Genomic DNA, 18,473 nt, shown 5'->3' on the forward strand with positions numbered 1-18,473 from the left:
GGGAGCGGGGCAAAGACCTGGCTTTGGGGTTGGTGTGTGCTAAGTCTCTTGAGTCATGTCAGACTCTGTGCGACGCTATGGACTGCAGCCTGCCAGGGAGGATAGCATTATTTCCTTCCTGTGCTTTAAGATGGAAAGCAAACTGCTGTACTTTACTTTATTTGGGGGGACTCCAAAATCACTGCAGATGGTGACTGCAGCCATGAAATTAAAAGACGCTTGCTCCTTGGAAGTAAAGCTATGAGCAACCTAGACAGCATATTAAAAAACAGAGACATTTCTTTGCCAACAAAGGTCCGTCTGGTCAAAGCAATGGTTTTTCTGGCAGGCATGCATGGATGTGAGAGTTGGAATATAAGGACAGGTGAGCATCAAAGCATTGATGCTTTTGAGCTGTGGTGTGGCAGGAGACTCTTGAGAGTCCCTTGGACTGCACAGAGATCCAACCAGTCCATCCTAAAGGAAATCTACCCCGAATATACATTGGAGGGACTGATGCTGAAGCTGAAACTCCTATATTTTGGTCGTCTGATACGAAGAACTGACTCACTTGACAAGACCTTGATAGCGGGAAAGACTGAAAGTGGGAAGAGAAGGGGATGACAGAGGATGAGATGGGTGGATGGCATCACTGACTCCATGGACATGAGTTGGAGCAAGCTCTGGGAGTTGGTGATGGAAAGGAAAGCCTGGCGTGCTGCAGTCCGTGGGGTTGCAAAGAGTTGGACACGACTGAGCTACTGAACTGCACTCTAGCTAAGGCCATTTATGAGATGGAAAATACTTGTTTTTTTCCAATTATATATGATGATAGTATGAGACAAAGTCACGTGTGCCATCTGATTGGAATTGATAGCCATGTAAGAGTGTATGATTACAAGTAGGGCATTGTCTGCTTTCAGTCATGAGAAGTATCTGGGTCATCCTAGAGCTTCACCAAATGGCTTCTTCAACTCAACACACAAAGCCTAGAATATGAAGACTCCAGCAAATTTGGGAAGTGTGTGTGTTATTCCCTCAGTTGTGCCTGACTCTTTGGACCCCACGGACTCTTTAGACCCACCAGGCTCCTCTTGTCCATTGAATTCTCCAGGCCAGAATACTGGAGTGCATAGCCAGGACCTTTTCCAGGGAATCTTCCTGACCCGTGGATCAAACCTGGGTCTCTTGCATTGCAGGCGGATGCTTTACCATCTGAGTGAGACAAGATAATAAACATGTGGCCTGTTGCCTAGATTTGGCAAGTCCTTAGGTATAGTCAATTTCTTTTGTGTCTTACGCATGGATGCCAGAGGTTTGCCACTTGATGCCTCCAAACAGTTTGATAGTTTGAAAAAATGCTGGAGATAAAAAAAAAAAAAGAAGGGATCACGTAAAAATTGAAATCTGGAAAACAGAAGATGAGTGATAAAGTTGGGTACCTTTGTCCAATGGAAAGCAAAAAGAAAATGTAGAAATATAACCAGGTTTCTCTGAATTGAGTCAAATACAAGTCAGCCATATTTCCTGGTGTCTGTCTGTTTATGGTGTCTTTTTCAGGTTCAAAGGGCAGAGGCAGAAGAATGGTTGAAACAAGATGTCTCTCTTCTGGGACAGCACTGCCATCGTGCGGAAACAGTTTGATCAGGCCAAAGCTGTGAGCTCCTCTTCTTGCGAGGCCTAGCAGTGGAGGCCGGTCAGATCAACTTAGGAACAACAGAACCTGAACTCAAGCCTGGCCCTCAACCTTTTCTGTGTGATCTGGCAGGATCGGTGGACAGTCAGGTTCTAGGCTTAGTGTCTGATCAGTGAGGGCCCAGGACCACGGAGCCCTCCAGCTGCTGCCAGGAAGTCCAGTCACAGGAAGGAGGTAAGCGGGGCCTCAGTTTCCTAACATTGTGGTGGGCCTTAGAGCCAAGCACTGAAAATGGGGGCACTTGTCTTGTGAATCTGCCCTTTGTAGGGCCTGGGCCCATTGTGACAGGAGTGACAGAGTGCAATGGACTGGCCTAATGCCAAGTACCTTAAATAGGTGATGCCATTGACGAAGTTGAGGGTGACCAAAGGTCTAAATAAAGTACCATGGCTTGGAGCAAGAAGGACCTGTATGGAAGGAATGGGAATACACTGACTTGCTGGTTTGAGTCAGAATATTTTCTAGGAGCCTGCAGATGCTCAAGTGGATGAAAATCACAAATGTAGTGGAAGGCCTACATTGTCTGAACCCACCCACCAGCTGCGAACTTCTGTGTCTTTGCAGGTTCACTCTAAAGCCCAGGGTCAATACCTTTGTCCTGACCTGACGCTGATGTTATCTCAGTTCTTGCAGGGGAGCGGGGCAAAGACCTGGCTTTGGGGTTGGTGTGTGCTAAGTCTCTTGAGTCATGTCAGACTCTGTGCGACGCTATGGACTGCAGCCTGCCAGGGAGGATAGCATTATTTCCTTCCTGTGCTTTAAGATGGAAAGCAAACTGCTGTACTTTACTTTATTTGGGGGGACTCCAAAATCACTGCAGATGGTGACTGCAGCCATGAAATTAAAAGACGCTTGCTCCTTGGAAGTAAAGCTATGAGCAACCTAGACAGCATATTAAAAAACAGAGACATTTCTTTGCCAACAAAGGTCCGTCTGGTCAAAGCAATGGTTTTTCTGGCAGGCATGCATGGATGTGAGAGTTGGAATATAAGGACAGGTGAGCATCAAAGCATTGATGCTTTTGAGCTGTGGTGTGGCAGGAGACTCTTGAGAGTCCCTTGGACTGCACAGAGATCCAACCAGTCCATCCTAAAGGAAATCTACCCCGAATATACATTGGAGGGACTGATGCTGAAGCTGAAACTCCTATATTTTGGTCGTCTGATACGAAGAACTGACTCACTTGACAAGACCTTGATAGCGGGAAAGACTGAAAGTGGGAAGAGAAGGGGATGACAGAGGATGAGATGGGTGGATGGCATCACTGACTCCATGGACATGAGTTGGAGCAAGCTCTGGGAGTTGGTGATGGAAAGGAAAGCCTGGCGTGCTGCAGTCCGTGGGGTTGCAAAGAGTTGGACACGACTGAGCTACTGAACTGCACTCTAGCTAAGGCCATTTATGAGATGGAAAATACTTGTTTTTTTCCAATTATATATGATGATAGTATGAGACAAAGTCACGTGTGCCATCTGATTGGAATTGATAGCCGTGTAAGAGTGTATGATTACAAGTAGGGCATTGTCTGCATTCAGTCATGAGAAGTATCTGGGTCATCCTAGAGCTTCACCAAATGGCTTCTTCAACTCAACACACAAAGCCTAGAATATGAAGACTCCAGCAAATTTGGGAAGTGTGTGTGTTATTCCCTCAGTTGTGCCCGACTCTTTGGACCCCACGGACTCTTTAGACCCACCAGGCTCCTCTTGTCCATTGAATTCTCCAGGCCAGAATACTGGAGTGCATAGCCAGGACCTTTTCCAGGGAATCTTCCTGACCCGTGGATCAAACCTGGGTCTCTTGCATTGCAGGCGGATGCTTTACCATCTGAGTGAGACAAGATAATAAACATGTGGCCTGTTGCCTAGGTTTGGCAAGTCCTTAGGTATAGTCAATTTCTTTTGTGTCTTACGCATGGATGCCAGAGGTTTGCCACTTGATGCCTCCAAACAGTTTGATAGTTTGAAAAAATGCTGGAGATAAAAAAAAAAAAAGAAGGGATCACGTAAAAATTGAAATCTGGAAAACAGAAGATGAGTGATAAAGTTGGGTACCTTTGTCCAATGGAAACCAAAAAGAAAATGTAGAAATATAACCAGGTTTCTCTGAATTGAGTCAAATACAAGTCAGCCATATTTCCTGGTGTCTGTCTGTTTATGGTGTCTTTTTCAGGTTCAAAGGGCAGAGGCAGAAGAATGGTTGAAACAAGATGTCTCTCTTCTGGGACAGCACTGCCATCGTGCGGAAACGGTTTGATCAGGCCAAAGCTGTGAGCTGCTCTTCCTTGCGAGGCCTAGCAGTGGAGGCCGGTCAGATCAACTTAGGAACAACAGAACCTGAACTCAAGCCTGGCCCTCAACCTTTTCTGTGTGATCTGGCAGGATCGGTGGACAGTCAGGTTCTAGGCTTAGTGTCTGATCAGTGAGGGCCCAGGACCACGGAGCCCTCCAGCTGCTGCCAGGAAGTCCAGTCACAGGAAGGAGGTAAGCGGGGCCTCAGTTTCCTAACATTGTGGTGGGCCTTAGAGCCAAGCACTGAAAATGGGGGCACTTGTCTTGTGAATCTGCCCTTTGTAGGGCCTGGGCCCATTGTGACAGGAGTGACAGAGTGCAATGGACTGGCCTAATGCCAAGTACCTTAAATAGGTGATGCCATTGACGAAGTTGAGGGTGACCAAAGGTCTAAATAAAGTACCATGGCTTGGAGCAAGAAGGACCTGTATGGAAGGAATGGGAATACACTGACTTGCTGGTTTGAGTCAGAATATTTTCTAGGAGCCTGCAGATGCTCAAGTGGATGAAAATCACAAATGTAGTGGAAGGCCTACATTGTCTGAACCAACCCACCAGCTGCGAACTTCTGTGTCTTTGCAGGTTCACTCTAAAGCCCAGGGTCAATACCTTTGTCCTGACCTGACGCTGATGTTATCTCAGTTCTTGCAGGGGAGCGGGGCAAAGACCTGGCTTTGGGGTTGGTGTGTGCTAAGTCTCTTGAGTCATGTCAGACTCTGTGCGACGCTATGGACTGCAGCCTGCCAGGGAGGATAGCATTATTTCCTTCCTGTGCTTTAAGATGGAAAGCAAACTGCTGTACTTTACTTTATTTGGGGGGACTCCAAAATCACTGCAGATGGTGACTGCAGCCATGAAATTAAAAGACGCTTGCTCCTTGGAAGTAAAGCTATGAGCAACCTAGACAGCATATTAAAAAACAGAGACATTTCTTTGCCAACAAAGGTCCGTCTGGTCAAAGCAATGGTTTTTCTGGCAGGCATGCATGGATGTGAGAGTTGGAATATAAGGACAGGTGAGCATCAAAGCATTGATGCTTTTGAGCTGTGGTGTGGCAGGAGACTCTTGAGAGTCCCTTGGACTGCACAGAGATCCAACCAGTCCATCCTAAAGGAAATCTACCCCGAATATACATTGGAGGGACTGATGCTGAAGCTGAAACTCCTATATTTTGGTCGTCTGATACGAAGAACTGACTCACTTGACAAGACCTTGATAGCGGGAAAGACTGAAAGTGGGAAGAGAAGGGGATGACAGAGGATGAGATGGGTGGATGGCATCACTGACTCCATGGACATGAGTTGGAGCAAGCTCTGGGAGTTGGTGATGGAAAGGAAAGCCTGGCGTGCTGCAGTCCGTGGGGTTGCAAAGAGTTGGACACGACTGAGCTACTGAACTGCACTCTAGCTAAGGCCATTTATGAGATGGAAAATACTTGTTTTTTTCCAATTATATATGATGATAGTATGAGACAAAGTCACGTGTGCCATCTGATTGGAATTGATAGCCGTGTAAGAGTGTATGATTACAAGTAGGGCATTGTCTGCATTCAGTCATGAGAAGTATCTGGGTCATCCTAGAGCTTCACCAAATGGCTTCTTCAACTCAACACACAAAGCCTAGAATATGAAGACTCCAGCAAATTTGGGAAGTGTGTGTGTTATTCCCTCAGTTGTGCCCGACTCTTTGGACCCCACGGACTCTTTAGACCCACCAGGCTCCTCTTGTCCATTGAATTCTCCAGGCCAGAATACTGGAGTGCATAGCCAGGACCTTTTCCAGGGAATCTTCCTGACCCGTGGATCAAACCTGGGTCTCTTGCATTGCAGGCGGATGCTTTACCATCTGAGTGAGACAAGATAATAAACATGTGGCCTGTTGCCTAGGTTTGGCAAGTCCTTAGGTATAGTCAATTTCTTTTGTGTCTTACGCATGGATGCCAGAGGTTTGCCACTTGATGCCTCCAAACAGTTTGATAGTTTGAAAAAATGCTGGAGATAAAAAAAAAAAAAGAAGGGATCACGTAAAAATTGAAATCTGGAAAACAGAAGATGAGTGATAAAGTTGGGTACCTTTGTCCAATGGAAACCAAAAAGAAAATGTAGAAATATAACCAGGTTTCTCTGAATTGAGTCAAATACAAGTCAGCCATATTTCCTGGTGTCTGTCTGTTTATGGTGTCTTTTTCAGGTTCAAAGGGCAGAGGCAGAAGAATGGTTGAAACAAGATGTCTCTCTTCTGGGACAGCACTGCCATCGTGCGGAAACGGTTTGATCAGGCCAAAGCTGTGAGCTGCTCTTCCTTGCGAGGCCTAGCAGTGGAGGCCGGTCAGATCAACTTAGGAACAACAGAACCTGAACTCAAGCCTGGCCCTCAACCTTTTCTGTGTGATCTGGCAGGATCGGTGGACAGTCAGGTTCTAGGCTTAGTGTCTGATCAGTGAGGGCCCAGGACCACGGAGCCCTCCAGCTGCTGCCAGGAAGTCCAGTCACAGGAAGGAGGTAAGCGGGGCCTCAGTTTCCTAACATTGTGGTGGGCCTTAGAGCCAAGCACTGAAAATGGGGGCACTTGTCTTGTGAATCTGCCCTTTGTAGGGCCTGGGCCCATTGTGACAGGAGTGACAGAGTGCAATGGACTGGCCTAATGCCAAGTACCTTAAATAGGTGATGCCATTGACGAAGTTGAGGGTGACCAAAGGTCTAAATAAAGTACCATGGCTTGGAGCAAGAAGGACCTGTATGGAAGGAATGGGAATACACTGACTTGCTGGTTTGAGTCAGAATATTTTCTAGGAGCCTGCAGATGCTCAAGTGGATGAAAATCACAAATGTAGTGGAAGGCCTACATTGTCTGAACCCACCCACCAGCTGCGAACTTCTGTGTCTTTGCAGGTTCACTCTAAAGCCCAGGGTCAATACCTTTGTCCTGACCTGACGCTGATGTTATCTCAGTTCTTGCAGGGGAGCGGGGCAAAGACCTGGCTTTGGGGTTGGTGTGTGCTAAGTCTCTTGAGTCATGTCAGACTCTGTGCGACGCTATGGACTGCAGCCTGCCAGGGAGGATAGCATTATTTCCTTCCTGTGCTTTAAGATGGAAAGCAAACTGCTGTACTTTACTTTATTTGGGGGGACTCCAAAATCACTGCAGATGGTGACTGCAGCCATGAAATTAAAAGACGCTTGCTCCTTGGAAGTAAAGCTATGAGCAACCTAGACAGCATATTAAAAAACAGAGACATTTCTTTGCCAACAAAGGTCCGTCTGGTCAAAGCAATGGTTTTTCTGGCAGGCATGCATGGATGTGAGAGTTGGAATATAAGGACAGGTGAGCATCAAAGCATTGATGCTTTTGAGCTGTGGTGTGGCAGGAGACTCTTGAGAGTCCCTTGGACTGCACAGAGATCCAACCAGTCCAACCTAAAGGAAATCTACCCCGAATATACATTGGAGGGACTGATGCTGAAGCTGAAACTCCTATATTTTGGTCGTCTGATACGAAGAACTGACTCACTTGACAAGACCTTGATAGCGGGAAAGACTGAAAGTGGGAAGAGAAGGGGATGACAGAGGATGAGATGGGTGGATGGCATCACTGACTCCATGGACATGAGTTGGAGCAAGCTCTGGGAGTTGGTGATGGAAAGGAAAGCCTGGCGTGCTGCAGTCCGTGGGGTTGCAAAGAGTTGGACACGACTGAGCTACTGAACTGCACTCTAGCTAAGGCCATTTATGAGATGGAAAATACTTGTTTTTTTCCAATTATATATGATGATAGTATGAGACAAAGTCACGTGTGCCATCTGATTGGAATTGATAGCCGTGTAAGAGTGTATGATTACAAGTAGGGCATTGTCTGCTTTCAGTCATGAGAAGTATCTGGGTCATCCTAGAGCTTCACCAAATGGCTTCTTCAACTCAACACACAAAGCCTAGAATATGAAGACTCCAGCAAATTTGGGAAGTGTGTGTGTTATTCCCTCAGTTGTGCCTGACTCTTTGGACCCCACGGACTCTTTAGACCCACCAGGCTCCTCTTGTCCATTGAATTCTCCAGGCCAGAATACTGGAGTGCATAGCCAGGACCTTTTCCAGGGAATCTTCCTGACCCGTGGATCAAACCTGGGTCTCTTGCATTGCAGGCGGATGCTTTACCATCTGAGTGAGACAAGATAATAAACATGTGGCCTGTTGCCTAGATTTGGCAAGTCCTTAGGTATAGTCAATTTCTTTTGTGTCTTACGCATGGATGCCAGAGGTTTGCCACTTGATGCCTCCAAACAGTTTGATAGTTTGAAAAAATGCTGGAGATAAAAAAAAAAAAAGAAGGGATCACGTAAAAATTGAAATCTGGAAAACAGAAGATGAGTGATAAAGTTGGGTACCTTTGTCCAATGGAAAGCAAAAAGAAAATGTAGAAATATAACCAGGTTTCTCTGAATTGAGTCAAATACAAGTCAGCCATATTTCCTGGTGTCTGTCTGTTTATGGTGTCTTTTTCAGGTTCAAAGGGCAGAGGCAGAAGAATGGTTGAAACAAGATGTCTCTCTTCTGGGACAGCACTGCCATCGTGCGGAAACAGTTTGATCAGGCCAAAGCTGTGAGCTCCTCTTCTTGCGAGGCCTAGCAGTGGAGGCCGGTCAGATCAACTTAGGAACAACAGAACCTGAACTCAAGCCTGGCCCTCAACCTTTTCTGTGTGATCTGGCAGGATCGGTGGACAGTCAGGTTCTAGGCTTAGTGTCTGATCAGTGAGGGCCCAGGACCACGGAGCCCTCCAGCTGCTGCCAGGAAGTCCAGTCACAGGAAGGAGGTAAGCGGGGCCTCAGTTTCCTAACATTGTGGTGGGCCTTAGAGCCAAGCACTGAAAATGGGGGCACTTGTCTTGTGAATCTGCCCTTTGTAGGGCCTGGGCCCATTGTGACAGGAGTGACAGAGTGCAATGGACTGGCCTAATGCCAAGTACCTTAAATAGGTGATGCCATTGACGAAGTTGAGGGTGACCAAAAGTCTAAATAAAGTACCATGGCTTGGAGCAAGAAGGACCTGTATGGAAGGAATGGGAATACACTGACTTGCTGGTTTGAGTCAGAATATTTTCTAGGAGCCTGCAGATGCTCAAGTGGATGAAAATCACAAATGTAGTGGAAGGCCTACATTGTCTGAACCCACCCACCAGCTGCGAACTTCTGTGTCTTTGCAGGTTCACTCTAAAGCCCAGGGTCAATACCTTTGTCCTGACCTGACGCTGATGTTATCTCAGTTCTTGCAGGGGAGCGGGGCAAAGACCTGGCTTTGGGGTTGGTGTGTGCTAAGTCTCTTGAGTCATGTCAGACTCTGTGCTACGCTATGGACTGCAGCCTGCCAGGGAGGATAGCATTATTTCCTTCCTGTGCTTTAAGATGGAAAGCAAACTGCTGTACTTTACTTTATTTGGGGGGACTCCAAAATCACTGCAGATGGTGACTGCAGCCATGAAATTAAAAGACGCTTGCTCCTTGGAAGTAAAGCTATGAGCAACCTAGACAGCATATTAAAAAACAGAGACATTTCTTTGCCAACAAAGGTCCGTCTGGTCAAAGCAATGGTTTTTCTGGCAGGCATGCATGGATGTGAGAGTTGGAATATAAGGACAGGTGAGCATCAAAGCATTGATGCTTTTGAGCTGTGGTGTGGCAGGAGACTCTTGAGAGTCCCTTGGACTGCACAGAGATCCAACCAGTCCAACCTAAAGGAAATCTACCCCGAATATACATTGGAGGGACTGATGCTGAAGCTGAAACTCCTATATTTTGGTCGTCTGATACGAAGAACTGACTCACTTGACAAGACCTTGATAGCGGGAAAGACTGAAAGTGGGAAGAGAAGGGGATGACAGAGGATGAGATGGGTGGATGGCATCACTGACTCCATGGACATGAGTTGGAGCAAGCTCTGGGAGTTGGTGATGGAAAGGAAAGCCTGGCGTGCTGCAGTCCGTGGGGTTGCAAAGAGTTGGACACGACTGAGCTACTGAACTGCACTCTAGCTAAGGCCATTTATGAGATGGAAAATACTTGTTTTTTTCCAATTATATATGATGATAGTATGAGACAAAGTCACGTGTGCCATCTGATTGGAATTGATAGCCATGTAAGAGTGTATGATTACAAGTAGGGCATTGTCTGCATTCAGTCATGAGAAGTATCTGGGTCATCCTAGAGCTTCACCAAATGGCTTCTTCAACTCAACACACAAAGCCTAGAATATGAAGACTCCAGCAAATTTGGGAAGTGTGTGTGTTATTCCCTCAGTTGTGCCCGACTCTTTGGACCCCACGGACTCTTTAGACCCACCAGGCTCCTCTTGTCCATTGAATTCTCCAGGCCAGAATACTGGAGTGCATAGCCAGGACCTTTTCCAGGGAATCTTCCTGACCCGTGGATCAAACCTGGGTCTCTTGCATTGCAGGCGGATGCTTTACCATCTGAGTGAGACAAGATAATAAACATGTGGCCTGTTGCCTAGATTTGGCAAGTCCTTAGGTATAGTCAATTTCTTTTGTGTCTTACGCATGGATGCCAGAGGTTTGCCACTTGATGCCTCCAAACAGTTTGATAGTTTGAAAAAATGCTGGAGATAAAAAAAAAAAAAGAAGGGATCAAGTAAAAATTGAAATCTGGAAAACAGAAGATGAGTGATAAAGTTGGGTACCTTTGTCCAATGGAAACCAAAAAGAAAATGTAGAAATATAACCAGGTTTCTCTGAATTGAGTCAAATACAAGTCAGCCATATTTCCTGGTGTCTGTCTGTTTATGGTGTCTTTTTCAGGTTCAAAGGGCAGAGGCAGAAGAATGGTTGAAACAAGATGTCTCTCTTCTGGGACAGCACTGCCATCGTGCGGAAACAGTTTGATCAGGCCAAAGCTGTGAGCTGCTCTTCCTTGCGAGGCCTAGCAGTGGAGGCCGGTCAGATCAACTTAGGAACAACAGAACCTGAACTCAAGCCTGGCCCTCAACCTTTTCTGTGTGATCTGGCAGGATCGGTGGACAGTCAGGTTCTAGGCTTAGTGTCTGATCAGTGAGGGCCCAGGACCACGGAGCCCTCCAGCTGCTGCCAGGAAGTCCAGTCACAGGAAGGAGGTAAGCGGGGCCTCAGTTTCCTAACATTGTGGTGGGCCTTAGAGCCAAGCACTGAAAATGGGGGCACTTGTCTTGTGAATCTGCCCTTTGTAGGGCCTGGGCCCATTGTGACAGGAGTGACAGAGTGCAATGGACTGGCCTAATGCCAAGTACCTTAAATAGGTGATGCCATTGACGAAGTTGAGGGTGACCAAAAGTCTAAATAAAGTACCATGGCTTGGAGCAAGAAGGACCTGTATGGAAGGAATGGGAATACACTGACTTGCTGGTTTGAGTCAGAATATTTTCTAGGAGCCTGCAGATGCTCAAGTGGATGAAAATCACAAATGTAGTGGAAGGCCTACATTGTCTGAACCCACCCACCAGCTGCGAACTTCTGTGTCTTTGCAGGTTCACTCTAAAGCCCAGGGTCAATACCTTTGTCCTGACCTGACGCTGATGTTATCTCAGTTCTTGCAGGGGAGCGGGGCAAAGACCTGGCTTTGGGGTTGGTGTGTGCTAAGTCTCTTGAGTCATGTCAGACTCTGTGCGACGCTATGGACTGCAGCCTGCCAGGGAGGATAGCATTATTTCCTTCCTGTGCTTTAAGATGGAAAGCAAACTGCTGTACTTTACTTTATTTGGGGGGACTCCAAAATCACTGCAGATGGTGACTGCAGCCATGAAATTAAAAGACGCTTGCTCCTTGGAAGTAAAGCTATGAGCAACCTAGACAGCATATTAAAAAACAGAGACATTTCTTTGCCAAAAAAGGTCCGTCTGGTCAAAGCAATGGTTTTTCTGGCAGGCATGCATGGATGTGAGAGTTGGAATATAAGGACAGGTGAGCATCAAAGCATTGATGCTTTTGAGCTGTGGTGTGGCAGGAGACTCTTGAGAGTCCCTTGGACTGCACAGAGATCCAACCAGTCCATCCTAAAGGAAATCTACCCCGAATATACATTGGAGGGACTGATGCTGAAGCTGAAACTCCTATATTTTGGTCGTCTGATACGAAGAACTGACTCACTTGACAAGACCTTGATAGCGGGAAAGACTGAAAGTGGGAAGAGAAGGGGATGACAGAGGATGAGATGGGTGGATGGCATCACTGACTCCATGGACATGAGTTGGAGCAAGCTCTGGGAGTTGGTGATGGAAAGGAAAGCCTGGCGTGCTGCAGTCCGTGGGGTTGCAAAGAGTTGGACACGACTGAGCTACTGAACTGAACTCTAGCTAAGGCCATTTATGAGATGGAAAATACTTGTTTTTTTCCAATTATATATGATGATAGTATGAGACAAAGTCACGTGTGCCATCTGATTGGAATTGATAGCCATGTAAGAGTGTATGATTACAAGTAGGGCATTGTCTGCATTCAGTCATGAGAAGTATCTGGGTCATCCTAGAGCTTCACCAAATGGCTTCTTCAACTCAACACACAAAGCCTAGAATATGAAGACTCCAGCAAATTTGGGAAGTGTGTGTGTTATTCCCTCAGTTGTGCCCGACTCTTTGGACCCCACGGACTCTTTAGACCCACCAGGCTCCTCTTGTCCATTGAATTCTCCAGGCCAGAATACTGGAGTGCATAGCCAGGACCTTTTCCAGGGAATCTTCCTGACCCGTGGATCAAACCTGGGTCTCTTGCATTGCAGGCGGATGCTTTACCATATGAGTGAGACAAGATAATAAACATGTGGCCTGTTGCCTAGATTTGGCAAGTCCTTAGGTATAGTCAATTTCTTTTGTGTCTTACGCATGGATGCCAGAGGTTTGCCACTTGATGCCTCCAAACAGTTTGATAGTTTGAAAAAATGCTGGAGATAAAAAAAAAAAAAGAAGGGATCAAGTAAAAATTGAAATCTGGAAAACAGAAGATGAGTGATAAAGTTGGGTACCTTTGTCCAGTGGAAACCAAAAAGAAAATGTAGAAATATAACCAGGTTTCTCTGAATTGAGTCAAATACAAGTCAGCCATATTTCCTGGTGTCTGTCTGTTTATGGTGTCTTTTTCAGGTTCAAAGGGCAGAGGCAGAAGAATGGTTGAAACAAGATGTCTCTCTTCTGGGACAGCACTGCCATCGTGCGGAAACAGTTTGATCAGGCCAAAGCTGTGAGCTGCTCTTCCTTGCGAGGCCTAGCAGTGGAGGCCGGTCAGATCAACTTAGGAACAACAGAACCTGAACTCAAGCCTGGCCCTCAACCTTTTCTGTGTGATCTGGCAGGATCGGTGGACAGTCAGGTTCTAGGCTTAGTGTCTGATCAGTGAGGGCCCAGGACCACGGAGCCCTCCAGCTGCTGCCAGGAAGTCCAGTCACAGGAAGGAGGTAAGCGGGGCCTCAGTTTCCTAACATTGTGGTGGGCCTTAGAGCCAAGCACTGAAAATGGGGGCACTTGTCTTGTGAATCTGCCCTTTGTAGGGCCTGGGCCCATTGTGACAGGAGTGACAGAGTGCAATGGACTGGCCTAATGCCAAGTACCTTAAATAGGTGATGCCATTGACGAAGTTGAGGGTGACCAAAGGTCTAAATAAAGTACCATGGCTTGGAGCAAGAAGGACCTGTATGGAAGGAATGGGAATACACTGACTTGCTGGTTTGAGTCAGAATATTTTCTAGGAGCCTGCAGATGCTCAAGTGGATGAAAATCACAAATGTAGTGGAAGGCCTACATTGTCTGAACCCACCCACCAGCTGCGAACTTCTGTGTCTTTGCAGGTTCACTCTAAAGCCCAGGGTCAATACCTTTGTCCTGACCTGACGCTGATGTTATCTCAGTTCTTGCAGGGGAGCGGGGCAAAGACCTGGCTTTGGGGTTGGTGTGTGCTAAGTCTCTTGAGTCATGTCAGACTCTGTGCGACGCTATGGACTGCAGCCTGCCAGGGAGGATAGCATTATTTCCTTCCTGTGCTTTAAGATGGAAAGCAAACTGCTGTACTTTACTTTATTTGGGGGGACTCCAAAATCACTGCAGATGGTGACTGCAGCCATGAAATTAAAAGACGCTTGCTCCTTGGAAGTAAAGCTATGAGCAACCTAGACAGCATATTAAAAAACAGAGACATTTCTTTGCCAACAAAGGTCCGTCTGGTCAAAGCAATGGTTTTTCTGGCAGGCATGCATGGATGTGAGAGTTGGAATATAAGGACAGGTGAGCATCAAAGCATTGATGCTTTTGAGCTGTGGTGTGGCAGGAGACTCTTGAGAGTCCCTTGGACTGCACAGAGATCCAACCAGTCCATCCTAAAGGAAATCTACCCCGAATATACATTGGAGGGACTGATGCTGAAGCTGAAACTCCTATATTTTGGTCGTCTGATACGAAGAACTGACTCACTTGACAAGACCTTGATAGCGGGAAAGACTGAAAGTGGGAAGAGAAGGGGATGACAGAGGATGAGATGGGTGGATGGCATCACTGACTCCATGGACATGAGTTGGAGCAAGCTCTGGGAGTTGGTGATGGAAAGGAAAGCCTGGCGTGCTGCAGTCCGTGGGGTTGCAAAGAGTTGGACACGACTGAGCTACTGAACTGCACTCTAGCTAAGGCCATTTATGAGATGGAAAATACTTGTTTTTTTCCAATTATATATGATGATAGTATGAGACAAAGTCACGTGTGCCATCTGATTGGAATTGATAGCCATGTAAGAGTGTATGATTACAAGTAGGGCATTGTCTGCATTCAGTCATGAGAAGTATCTGGGTCATCCTAGAGCTTCACCAAATGGCTTCTTCAACTCAACACACAAAGCCTAGAATATGAAGACTCCAGCAAATTTGGGAAGTGTGTGTGTTATTCCCTCAGTTGTGCCCGACTCTTTGGACCCCACGGACTCTTTAGACCCACCAGGCTCCTCTTGTCCATTGAATTCTCCAGGCCAGAATACTGGAGTGCATAGCCAGGACCTTTTCCAGGGAATCTTCCTGACCCGTGGATCAAACCTGGGTCTCTTGCATTGCAGGCGGATGCTTTACCATCTGAGTGAGACAAGATAATAAACATGTGGCCTGTTGCCTAGATTTGGCAAGTCCTTAGGTATAGTCAATTTCTTTTGTGTCTTACGCATGGATGCCAGAGGTTTGCCACTTGATGCCTCCAAACAGTTTGATAGTTTGAAAAAATGCTGGAGATAAAAAAAAAAAAAGAAGGGATCACGTAAAAATTGAAATCTGGAAAACAGAAGATGAGTGATAAAGTTGGGTACCTTTGTCCAATGGAAACCAAAAAGAAAATGTAGAAATATAACCAGGTTTCTCTGAATTGAGTCAAATACAAGTCAGCCATATTTCCTGGTGTCTGTCTGTTTATGGTGTCTTTTTCAGGTTCAAAGGGCAGAGGCAGAAGAATGGTTGAAACAAGATGTCTCTCTTCTGGGACAGCACTGCCATCGTGCGGAAACAGTTTGATCAGGCCAAAGCTGTGAGCTGCTCTTCCTTGCGAGGCCTAGCAGTGGAGGCCGGTCAGATCAACTTAGGAACAACAGAACCTGAACTCAAGCCTGGCCCTCAACCTTTTCTGTGTGATCTGGCAGGATCGGTGGACAGTCAGGTTCTAGGCTTAGTGTCTGATCAGTGAGGGCCCAGGACCACGGAGCCCTCCAGCTGCTGCCAGGAAGTCCAGTCACAGGAAGGAGGTAAGCGGGGCCTCAGTTTCCTAACATTGTGGTGGGCCTTAGAGCCAAGCACTGAAAATGGGGGCACTTGTCTTGTGAATCTGCCCTTTGTAGGGCCTGGGCCCATTGTGACAGGAGTGACAGAGTGCAATGGACTGGCCTAATGCCAAGTACCTTAAATAGGTGATGCCATTGACGAAGTTGAGGGTGACCAAAGGTCTAAATAAAGTACCATGGCTTGGAGCAAGAAGGACCTGTATGGAAGGAATGGGAATACACTGACTTGCTGGTTTGAGTCAGAATATTTTCTAGGAGCCTGCAGATGCTCAAGTGGATGAAAATCACAAATGTAGTGGAAGGCCTACATTGTCTGAACCCACCCACCAGCTGCGAACTTCTGTGTCTTTGCAGGTTCACTCTAAAGCCCAGGGTCAATACCTTTGTCCTGACCTGACGCTGATGTTATCTCAGTTCTTGCAGGGGAGCGGGGCAAAGACCTGGCTTTGGGGTTGGTGTGTGCTAAGTCTCTTGAGTCATGTCAGACTCTGTGCGACGCTATGGACTGCAGCCTGCCAGGGAGGATAGCATTATTTCCTTCCTGTGCTTTAAGATGGAAAGCAAACTGCTGTACTTTACTTTATTTGGGGGGACTCCAAAATCACTGCAGATGGTGACTGCAGCCATGAAATTAAAAGACGCTTGCTCCTTGGAAGTAAAGCTATGAGCAACCTAGACAGCATATTAAAAAACAGAGACATTTCTTTGCCAACAAAGGTCCGTCTGGTCAAAGCAATGGTTTTTCTGGCAGGCATGCATGGATGTGAGAGTTGGAATATAAGGACAGGTGAGCATCAAAGCATTGATGCTTTTGAGCTGTGGTGTGGCAGGAGACTCTTGAGAGTCCCTTGGACTGCACAGAGATCCAACCAGTCCATCCTAAAGGAAATCTACCCCGAATATACATTGGAGGGACTGATGCTGAAGCTGAAACTCCTATATTTTGGTCGTCTGATACGAAGAACTGACTCACTTGACAAGACCTTGATAGCGGGAAAGACTGAAAGTGGGAAGAGAAGGGGATGACAGAGGATGAGATGGGTGGATGGCATCACTGACTCCATGGACATGAGTTGGAGCAAGCTCTGGGAGTTGGTGATGGAAAGGAAAGCCTGGCGTGCTGCAGTCCGTGGGGTTGCAAAGAGTTGGACACGACTGAGCTACTGAACTGCACTCTAGCTAAGGCCATTTATGAGATGGAAAATACTTGTTTTTTTCCAATTATATATGATGATAGTATGAGACAAAGTCACGTGTGCCATCTGATTGGAATTGATAGCCATGTAAGAGTGTATGATTACAAGTAGGGCATTGTCTGCATTCAGTCATGAGAAGTATCTGGGTCATCCTAGAGCTTCACCAAATGGCTTCTTCAACTCAACACACAAAGCCTAGAATATGAAGACTCCAGCAAATTTGGGAAGTGTGTGTGTTATTCCCTCAGTTGTGCCCGACTCTTTGGACCCCACGGACTCTTTAGACCCACCAGGCTCCTCTTGTCCATTGAATTCTCCAGGCCAGAATACTGGAGTGCATAGCCAGGACCTTTTCCAGGGAATCTTCCTGACCCGTGGATCAAACCTGGGTCTCTTGCATTGCAGGCGGATGCTTTACCATCTGAGTGAGACAAGATAATAAACATGTGGCCTGTTGCCTAGATTTGGCAAGTCCTTAGGTATAGTCAATTTCTTTTGTGTCTTACGCATGGATGCCAGAGGTTTGCCACTTGATGCCTCCAAACAGTTTGATAGTTTGAAAAAATGCTGGAGATAAAAAAAAAAAAAGAAGGGATCACGTAAAAATTGAAATCTGGAAAACAGAAGATGAGTGATAAAGTTGGGTACCTTTGTCCAATGGAAACCAAAAAGAAAATGTAGAAATATAACCAGGTTTCTCTGAATTGAGTCAAATACAAGTCAGCCATATTTCCTGGTGTCTGTCTGTTTATGGTGTCTTTTTCAGGTTCAAAGGGCACAGGCAGAAGAATGGTTGAAACAAGATGTCTCTCTTCTGGGACAGCACTGCCATCGTGCGGAAACGGTTTGATCAGGCCAAAGCTGTGAGCTGCTCTTCCTTGCGAGGCCTAGCAGTGGAGGCCGGTCAGATCAACTTAGGAACAACAGAACCTGAACTCAAGCCTGGCCCTCAACCTTTTCTGTGTGATCTGGCAGGATCGGTGGACAGTCAGGTTCTAGGCTTAGTGTCTGATCAGTGAGGGCCCAGGACCACGGAGCCCTCCAGCTGCTGCCAGGAAGTCCAGTCACAGGAAGGAGGTAAGCGGGGCCTCAGTTTCCTAACATTGTGGTGGGCCTTAGAGCCAAGCACTGAAAATGGGGGCACTTGTCTTGTGAATCTGCCCTTTGTAGGGCCTGGGCCCATTGTGACAGGAGTGACAGAGTGCAATGGACTGGCCTAATGCCAAGTACCTTAAATAGGTGATGCCATTGACGAAGTTGAGGGTGACCAAAGGTCTAAATAAAGTACCATGGCTTGGAGCAAGAAGGACCTGTATGGAAGGAATGGGAATACACTGACTTGCTGGTTTGAGTCAGAATATTTTCTAGGAGCCTGCAGATGCTCAAGTGGATGAAAATCACAAATGTAGTGGAAGGCCTACATTGTCTGAACCCACCCACCAGCTGCGAACTTCTGTGTCTTTGCAGGTTCACTCTAAAGCCCAGGGTCAATACCTTTGTCCTGACCTGACGCTGATGTTATCTCAGTTCTTGCAGGGG

The 18,473-nt window shown here is 46.7% G+C and overlaps 1 long non-coding RNA gene across 1 annotated transcript in view; it reads left to right on the top strand.

The window, feature by feature from the left end:
• LOC145536978 (uncharacterized) overlaps positions 1 to 18,473 on the top strand; it is a 68,752-nt gene that overhangs the window by 26,042 nt on the left and 24,237 nt on the right. Inside the window, exons 13-20 of the long non-coding RNA XR_014076112.1 lie at positions 1,540 to 1,849; positions 3,848 to 4,158; positions 6,157 to 6,467; positions 8,466 to 8,775; positions 10,774 to 11,084; positions 13,083 to 13,393; positions 15,392 to 15,702; positions 17,701 to 18,011. This is a non-coding gene — a long non-coding RNA (uncharacterized LOC145536978). The remainder of the gene's footprint in view (positions 1 to 1,539; positions 1,850 to 3,847; positions 4,159 to 6,156; positions 6,468 to 8,465; positions 8,776 to 10,773; positions 11,085 to 13,082; positions 13,394 to 15,391; positions 15,703 to 17,700; positions 18,012 to 18,473) is intronic.

The sequence above is a fragment of the Giraffa tippelskirchi genome, chromosome X (assembly GCF_054371585.1).
Source record: "Giraffa tippelskirchi isolate mGirTip1 chromosome X, T2T-mGirTip1v1.2.pri, whole genome shotgun sequence".
Lineage (NCBI taxonomy): Eukaryota > Metazoa > Chordata > Mammalia > Artiodactyla > Giraffidae > Giraffa > Giraffa tippelskirchi.